At 51.2% G+C, this 9,083-nt stretch overlaps 1 protein-coding gene across 1 annotated transcript in view; it reads right to left on the reverse strand.

Moving 5' to 3' along the window:
• The window catches only part of PIAS4 (protein inhibitor of activated STAT 4), a 21,554-nt gene that overhangs the window by 8,545 nt on the left and 3,926 nt on the right, over positions 1-9,083 (reverse strand). The window lies entirely within an intron of this gene.

A 9,083-nucleotide genomic window follows, 5' to 3' on the forward strand; every position in this document is an offset into this window, starting at 1 on the left:
ACTCCTGATGAGAAGAGCATCCATGATTTGAGGAGCACCCTTGATCCAGGGAGCACTCCTGATGGCAAGAGCATCCATGATTTGAGGAGCACCCGCGATCTGGGGAGCACTCCTGATGATAAGAGCATCCATGATTTGAGGAGCACCCTTGATTCGAGGAGCACTCCTCACTCCAGGAGAACTCCTCCTCACATGTCCCCGTCTGGAGCCACTCACTCAGCCCTCAAGAGTTCCAGTGCCGATCTGGGAAGACCGAAATCTGCTGGCCACAGGATGCTGGCCCTCCCCCAGCTCGGCACCACGGTGGCGGGAAGAGCCCAGTGCAGCCCACTCTGCCCTGGTTCTGCGTGACCTTGAGCTGGCCGCTTGCCTTGTCTCCAAGCCTGCTTTCTCAGAGTCTGCACAAAGCCCGACTACAGTTCAGCCCCGTGTGACAGTTCTGGTGAGATGGGGCCTGTGTCATGAGGTGCTTGCACATCAACAGAGACCGTGAGGGCACGGCAGCACCATGTGCCCCACGTGTCACTGCGGGGAGAGGAGAAGGGACACGCAGGACAGGGGTTCTAGCCTCAGGGCACCTGCAGGCCAGCAGGGGAGATAAGGAAGTGCACCAGGAACAGAACTCCAAAGTCCAAATGGAATATAACAAGAGTTTTGAGAAAGGGCTGGCTTGCAGCTGGGGAGGCCCCGGGAGAGCGGGAGGGGGAGGGGAGCAGAGCTGAGGAAGACACGGCACCCAGAGCCTTGGTCACCACCACAGAGCACCTACTCGGAGCATAAGTCTGGTGGAAAGTTCTGGGAGGGGATTGAGGCCACAGAGGCTAAAAGTCTGGGCTCTTCACTCTCAGAGAAATGCAAATTACAGCTGCACTAAGAATCACAAGGGCAGGGAGAAAATGCTTTGAGCTGAATGCAACAAACCAGATAAAATGTAACACACCACAATTTGTGGGGTGCGGCTAAAGCAGTGCTCAGAGAGAAAGTTACAGCTTTAGACGCTTACAGCAAAAAAAAAGAAAAAAGGTTTAAGATGAATGATTTAGTCTCTCCCATAAGAAGCTAGGAAAAGAAGAGCAGATTAAAGCCAAAGTTATTAGAAAGAAGGAAGATTTGTCCATCCTTCCATCCAAATGAAAGACCTTCCGTGAAAATGAAATAGAAAACAAACAATGCAAAAAATCAACAAAACTTAATAAACACCTAGATAGACTGAACAATAAAAACAATTAGGAAAACACAAATTACCAGGGTCAGAAATGAAAGATCCCAGTCTTTTCGCTCAACAAGGGAATGTAATGAACAAACACATGCCAATAAATTGACAACTTAGATGCAATAAACAAATTCTACCAAAGATGTAAATCACCAAAACTGACACCAAAAGAAATAGAAAACTTTAATAGCTCTCTATTAAATTCATATTTTAAAAAACTCCCCACAAAGAAAAATCCAGAATTGGTTAGTTCTATCAAACGTTTAAGAAAGAAACCATAAACATTTTACATAAAATCTTTCAGAAAACAGAGAAGAAAGGAACACTTCTCAACTGATTTTATGAGGTCAGCTCTGCTATCGAAATCTGACGTCAAAAAGATACATCAAGAAAATTACAAATAAGTATCCCTCATGAACATAGATGTAAAACTTCTTAATAAAATATTAGCAAATCAAATCCAGCAATATATAGAAAAGATAGCACATCATGACCCAGTGGATGTATCTCAGGAATATAAGATGGGTTTCAAACCTCTACACCCTACTCGACTGGCTAAAATTAAAAAGATGGACAACTCCTACTGTTGACAAGGACACGGAGCAACTGGAACTCTCACATACTGCTTGTGGGAGTATAAAATGGTACAACCACTTTGGAAAACTGCTAGGCGTTTCTTATAAAGTTCAGCACGCAGACCTACCCTATGACCTAGCAGTCCCACTTCTAGGTATTTACCCCAAAATAAGTGGAAATATCTCCACAAAAAAATCCTGTGTGAGAATGTTTATGATACAACTCAGTCAACTGGCATGTTATAGTTTACAAAGTTCGTGTTCTGTATCCTAGTGAGGTGAGTAGCATCTGGGGTCTTAAAAGCTTGCATGCAGCCATCTAAGACACAACTATTGGTTTCTACTCATCAGGAGCAAAAAGGAAAGAAGGAAACCAAAGTCTCAGAGAAGAAACTAGTCTACAGGGCTATAGCCTACATGAGCTACAGCCTCATTTACCCTGAGACCAGAGGAACTAGATGGTACCCAGCTACCACTATTGACTGTTCTGATCAGGGCCACAAAAGATGGACTCTGACAGAAAGGGAGAAAAATGCAGAACTCAAAATCTTAAAAAATCCAGCCTTACTGGACCAGCTGAGAGTAGAGGACTCCCTGAGACTATCACCCTGAGATATTCTTTAAGTCTTGAATCAAAACTATCCCGAGGTCACCTTTTAGCTAACAGACTGGCATACAAAATAAAAGATATTACCTGAGAGTACGGTGCTCCATTAAAAAACCATCTATAGGAGACCAAAACGTCAACAATTACTCTAAAGCAAAGACAAAAAGATAAGGGGGCAGGGAAACTAGACCACTGGAAACGGAACAACCAGAACGCAATTAAAGAAATGTTGACACATTATGGAAAATGTAACTAACGTCACTGAGCAATTTACTCAGAAATTGTCCAACAAGCACCTAATTTTTGCTGTGTAAACATTCACTGAAAACACAATAAAATTTACTTAAAAAAAAAAGAATGTTTACGGTAAATTCATTCCTAAGAGCCCTAAATGTCCATTTGTAGAAGAATGGATAAACAAGCTGTGGTACGTTCACACCATGGAATAAAACTTGTGATGTACACCACAACATAGACGGATCTCAGAAACGTTACTCTGAGCAAAAGAAGCCAGACACAAAAGCAGTACGTATTGCACAGGCATTTACATCACATTCTAGAACAGGCAAAACTAATCCGTTGCTGTTGTTAGGTGCTGTCGAGTTGATTCTGATTCATGGCCACCCCATGCGACAGAGTAGAACTGCCTCATAGGGTTTCCAAGGCCGTAATCTTTACAGAAGCAGATCTCCAGGTCTTTCTCCCGCAGAGCTGCTGGGTGGGTTTCGACCTCCAACTTTTTGGTCAGCAGCTGAGCACCTAACGGTCGCACCAGGGCTCCTGAAAACTAATCTGTGGAGATAGAAATCAGAGCAGTAGCTGCCTTGTGGGGTGGGGGAGGGCAAGGACTTCCTGGGGAGGGGTGAAAGGGAACTCTACAATGATGGGCAGTTCTGCATCTGATGGGGGCTGGGTTACTGGGATATATTAATTTGTTAAAACCCAAACTACACACTTAATATCTGTGTATTTCATCGTGTGTAAACTACCCCTCAATTTTAAAAAATTTAAACTTCACTGAGAAGCTATTTGATCGGAAGATTGGAAGAGATGAGAAAGCTTGATAAAGAGAAATGAGGGTGTGGCTGGTAGGAGAGAAAACCTAGGCAATCTGGAACAATCTACCAAAATTTTGTCGTTGAGTGCCGTCAAGTCAATTTTGACTCATAACAACCCCACGTGACAGACTACAACCACCCTGTAGGGTTTCCTCGGTTGTGATCTTTACAGAAGGAACCCTGGTGGCACAATGGTTACGCACTCAGCTGCCAACCGAAAGGTTACCAGTTTGAACTCACTAGCAGCTCCGCGGGAGAAAAGACCTGGTGATCCCCTCCCACAAAGATTACAACCCAAAGAACCCTATGAGGCAGTTCTACTCTGCCATACAGGGTCGCTATGCGTTAGAATTAATTCCACGGCACACCACCCACCCACACAATCTTTATGGAAGCAGACCACCAGGTCTTTCTCCCAGAGAGTGACCAGGTGGGTTTGAACTACCAACTTTTCGGTTAGCAGCCAAGTGCTTAACTGCTGTGCCACCAGGGCTCCTTCTAACAAAATTAGGAACATCTACACCTGGAACCCCGAAGTTTTAGGAACAGCAACTCCAAATCAAACGACGCACTGCACTGGACAAATCTGCTGCAAAAGACCTCTTTAAAAGTGTTAAAAAGCAAATACATCATTTTAGGGACCAAGGCGCGCCTGACCCAAACCATGGTGTTTTCAATCACCTCATATTCACGTGAAAGCTGGACAGTGAATAAGGAAGACTGAAGAAGAATCGATGCCTTTGAATTATGGTGCTGGAGAAGAATATTGACTATGCCATGGACTGCCAGAAGGATGAACAAATCTGTCTTGGAAGAAGTACAGCCAGAATGCTTCTTAGAAGCAAGGATGGCGAGACTTCGTCTCACATTCTTTGGACGTGTCAGGAGGGACCAGTCCCTGGAGAAGGAGATCATGCTTGGTAAAGTAGAGGGTCAGCGAAAAAGAAGACCCTCAATGAGATGGATTGACAGAGTGGCTGCAACAATGGACTCAAGCATAACAACGATGGTGAGGATGGCGCAGGACCGGGCAGTGCTTCGTTCTGTTGTACGCGGGGTCGCTATGAGTCGGAGCGGACTTGACAGCACCTCACAACAACTCCAAATACACTCACACACGTACAAGATGCTATAGATACGAGGTTATACGTTACTTGGAATCCTTTCTATCAGCAAGAGATTGTTAATGAGCTTCATGCCCAGCAATACGGACAGCACCCGGCAGAATACTACACAACCGTGAAAAGAGACGAGAGGAAATCGAGAAGCTCTTTACGTGCTGATAAGGAGCAATCTCCACGATGTTCTTCATTATGTGAAAAAAAGCAGGTGCAGGGTGAATTTCTGGAACTATTGCCCTGAGATACTCTTTAAACCTTAAACCAAAAACATACCTTGAAGTCTTCTTAAAACCAACCAACAGTTTAGCTTAACTAGTAATGTCTGCCTTGAGCACTGTGCTCTTTTAAGCACAATCTCTACGGGATCAAATTGACAACAGTATCTTGAAAGGTCAGATACGAAGCTTAGGGGGGGCAGTGAGATGATGTTAATTGGGGAGGAGCAACTCGGAAAAGGAGGATGAGAATGGTTGCACAGCTCGAAGAATGTAATCAATCTCGCTGAACTGTACGTGGAGAAATTGTTGAAATAGTGTATGTTCTGCTGTGTATATTCTCAACAACAAAAATAAAATAGAAAAAAAAAAGCAGATGCAAAGTAACTGCTGTTTGTGCAAAAAAAGAGGGAGGAGTCTGAATAAAAGCATATTTGCTTATATGTGCAAAACATGTCTGTGGAAGGGGACGTAAGCATCTGGCCACAATTCCTGCCTCTGAGTGGCTGGGGACAGGGACGGAGGGGACTCACTTTATTCTGCCAGCCCTTTGGAACAGGGGTTCAACAAACTGTTTCTGCACAGGGCCAGGCAGCCATGTCTCAACGAAAGCCGTCACAGAAAATCAGTAACGAATGGGTGTGGCTGTGTGCCAATAAAACTTTATTTACAAACAGGTGACTACTGGGATTTGGCCCTCGGGTCCTAGTTTGCAGACCCCTGCTTTAAAACCTGTGAATCTGAAGTCACAAGACTTCAAAAAGCAAATATAGTTTTCACTGGAAACTAGCAGGCTCAGAAGCCAGACTGCCCGGGCTCTGCCTGAGCATCCCCCCCACATAAACCCCGTTTCTCTGGGTGCTGGAGGGAGGGCCTGGTATGGCGCCAGGTCCACAGTTGGCGCTCAGTAGCTGCTGTCATCACTACTCTCAGCCAGGCCACTGAGCTGGCTGTTTGTGGTGGCTCGGTGGGTCCCCGGGCGGCCTGCAGACACGCTGCCATCTGCCCAAGGTGCCGGGGAGCAATTATCCGGGGCGGGGCAGGGATGGGGGTGGCCTCACGGGAGACGAAATCTGAGCACAGCCACTGGGCCTGGAGGAGGCTGGGTAGCAAGGCGATCACAAACACCAGCCTGCCCCCACCGCAGTGCCTCCTGGGAGGCAAGGGGGCGGTTCCCCAGCAGGCTGCACGGGAGCCACCCAGCTGGCCTGGGAGCACCATCCTTTAAGACTGGGCTCAGAAACGGGCGGAGGCGGGCGGTCCCTGAGAACAGGAACCAGGCCCCCTCCCTGGATGGACTCCCACTTCCAGGTGGGTGTTCCACGTGGAGGGTAGGTGCCCCAGCCCAGGAAGCCAGGTGGCAGGGCAGGTGGGAGCTGAGACCACCCCGCCTGCCCACCCCACACTATCAGGAGGGGGCCGGGGTCTCCCCAAACCTGTGCCTTCGCAACCTCTATCAGCAGAAACTCCATCCTAACCCAAAACCTGGGAGGCGACCCTGCCTCTGCTCTGCCCCCTCGGCCCCATGCAGAAGCCCTTGGCCAGTCCTATCGGCCTCACTTCCAAAATGCACCCGCTGCCCACTCCCCCCACCACCAACATGCCCTCCCCGGTCTCCGCAACACCTGTGGCTCCACATCAGCCGTCCCTCCTCATAGCCCCCCAGGCCCACCTGCTCTCCCCCACCCCCCACTCCAAGCCCCCCGTCCAACTAATTCTATGAACGAGCCCCCCCAGGTGGTGGACACTGATGGCCTAGATTCCACAGTGCCGACCTGGCCTCCTCGTGTTCCCCACCCGCCACAAACACCTGCCTCAGGGCCTTTGCATTCGCTGTGCCATCTTCCGGAACATTCCTCCCCCAAATATCTTCATGGCTCCAGTATCCTTTAAGTCTTTGCGCAAATCCCACGGGGACGAAGCCTTCTCTAAACACCTTATGTAAAGGCTTCTGAGAAACCAATTGCCATCGATTCAACTCTCGCTCATGGCAACCTCACACATATCACAGCAGAACTGTGCTCCATTGGGTTTTCACTGGCTGAGTTTTCGGAAGCAGATCGCCAGGCCTTTCCTCCGAGGCACCTCTGGGTGGATTCAAACCTCCAATCTTTTGTGTAGCAGCCGAGCATGTTAACTATTTGCACCAAAAACTGCAACCCCCACATGCCGCCAACTATGGCACTCCACACCCCCTTCCTTGCTTTATTTTTCTGCACCTTTATCTTCTAGAATCTTCTTTCTCTTTGCTTTGGCCACCTCTCCCACTGAAGTAGAAGCTCCAAGATGGTGGAGACTGTTTTGCTCACTACCTGGCCCACGGTAGGCACTGACCCGAGGGAACAAGGAGGCTTTTCTACGCCACCCATGCACCACCCACTCGAGTTCAGGGTCCCAACGTTTTGTCTGAAGACCTGCTTCTCCTGGCTCATCCAAAGCCGGTGACCGTGAGGTGGCTGTAGTGGCCCTGCAAGGCGGAGCAGAAGGCTGGGACAAAGACTCACTAGGCTAGGGAGGATGAGATGCTGAAGCGTGCACATATATGCACATGCACACACTCACACACGTATACGCACACACGGTCCCTTCAGCCCTGTGTCCACCCAGGGTCAAGGTGCCTCCCTAAAGACTGAAGGGAGGAGACCCCGCTCCAAGCACTTATGACCCAGCCCCTGGGCCCGACTCGGGACACCGGCAGAAGAGTCTGGAGCAGCCACAGCTCCCCGGGACACAGGGTGGCCTCACAATCGCCCGCAGCACAGGGTGCTCGGTGATGGGCACAGCCGCTGACAGTACGGGAGTGGGCTGGAACACAGAAGCCGGAACACAGCCACCTTTCCAGATAGTCACATGCGCAAAGGAATTAGGGCGGCAGGAATGGGCCCCAAACCACCGCCAGGCCGCTCTGGGGCCTGGGGGTCAAGGCCCACAGGTCTCTCTGCTGTGAACTTGCGTGCCATGATGAACCGTGCTTTTACGAAAGTTAAAATAAAAAGGAAAAGAAACGTTTTAAAAACTTGGTCCCCAGGCCATTCTCCCTGCTGCCTGTCTCTGCTCTGTCTGGGGGTGTGGACACTGTCCAGCCCACCCGGCCGTGGCCACCGGCACACGCTGACTGCCCTGGGTGAGCCGTGGCTTCCGCCACCAGGACCCCAGGGCACCAGGCAGGACGACGACCAGGACAGCAGGAGTCGAGGTCTGAGGGATGGTGCTGAAGGGCACGGGGGTCCTGAAGGGGAGGGGAGACGGGGCACGTGTCGGTGCTGGGCCAAGGAGCCACACCTACAGCTCCACCCTCTGGGCAAAGCGGGCAGGGAGCAGGCGGGGGTTCACGGTGAGGGGAGCTGGACAGAGCCAGGGCCTGGCTGGGCACCATGGGCTCCCCAAGCCCTGGCCCACCGTTGAGCTGCCCCTCCCCCGGCGTCTCTGGGGCTGGGCCTGGCTGTGGAGTGACTGCCCCCCTACCCTCAGTTTCACTGACAATACAGGGAACAATCGTCTACCTCAAAACAAAAACAAGGCCACAAAAACACCCCAGCAGCTCAGCGCCGCTGCAGCCCTTGGGATGGAGTCTGTCCCATCCTTACCCGTGGCCCCTAATTCCAGGCGCCCCCACCAGCCCAGCACCCTTGGTCACAATGACCTCCATTCAGCCTCTCGCGCTGCCAGGCCTCGGCCTGGAACGCACCCCCGCCCCTCCTCTGCTGGCTTATGGCTGCTCACTTCCTGGCCAGAGACCAGATCACTGCCGCCGCTTCCTCCAGGAAGCCCTCCTGACTGCCTCTCCCCTAAACGCACCGTGAGGATACAGCCCCCTGGGTCCCCAGGCTGGCCCTCAGGTGCATTTATCACGGGCAGCATCTCAGCACCTCAGGCTGTGTGGCCAACGGGCCAGGAGGCTCGCTGAGGGGCACAGGTGCAGCAGTACACGGCCATCTCAAGGAGCGGTTGGAGAATCGCGTCTGGACGGCACTGGGGCAGTCCCACCGCACGCGGCATGTAGAGCACCCCGCCGCCTAACTGTGCTTCCTCCCTCTCCCCGCAGGTCTCGTGAAGGCCGCCCCCCACCATGGACACAGCTAGGGCCCGCCGGCACCCCCAGGGCAGACAGCTGCTGCTGCAGGCCCCTGTCACGTTCCTGCGGCACCAAGTTGGGTGGTGGTCGGGAGCAAGCGCCCTCGGCCCTGCCGGGCCCTGGCTGGATGAGAGGCCGGCCAGGCTCCGTGCTGGAGGGAGGGTCGCAGTCCAGAAACTTCTCGTGGTTCAGGGTGGGCGCCTCCCTGCAGGGTGCGGG

The sequence above is a fragment of the Trichechus manatus genome, unplaced genomic scaffold (genome assembly GCF_000243295.1).
Source record: "Trichechus manatus latirostris isolate Lorelei unplaced genomic scaffold, TriManLat1.0 scaffold00057, whole genome shotgun sequence".
NCBI lineage: Eukaryota > Metazoa > Chordata > Mammalia > Sirenia > Trichechidae > Trichechus > Trichechus manatus.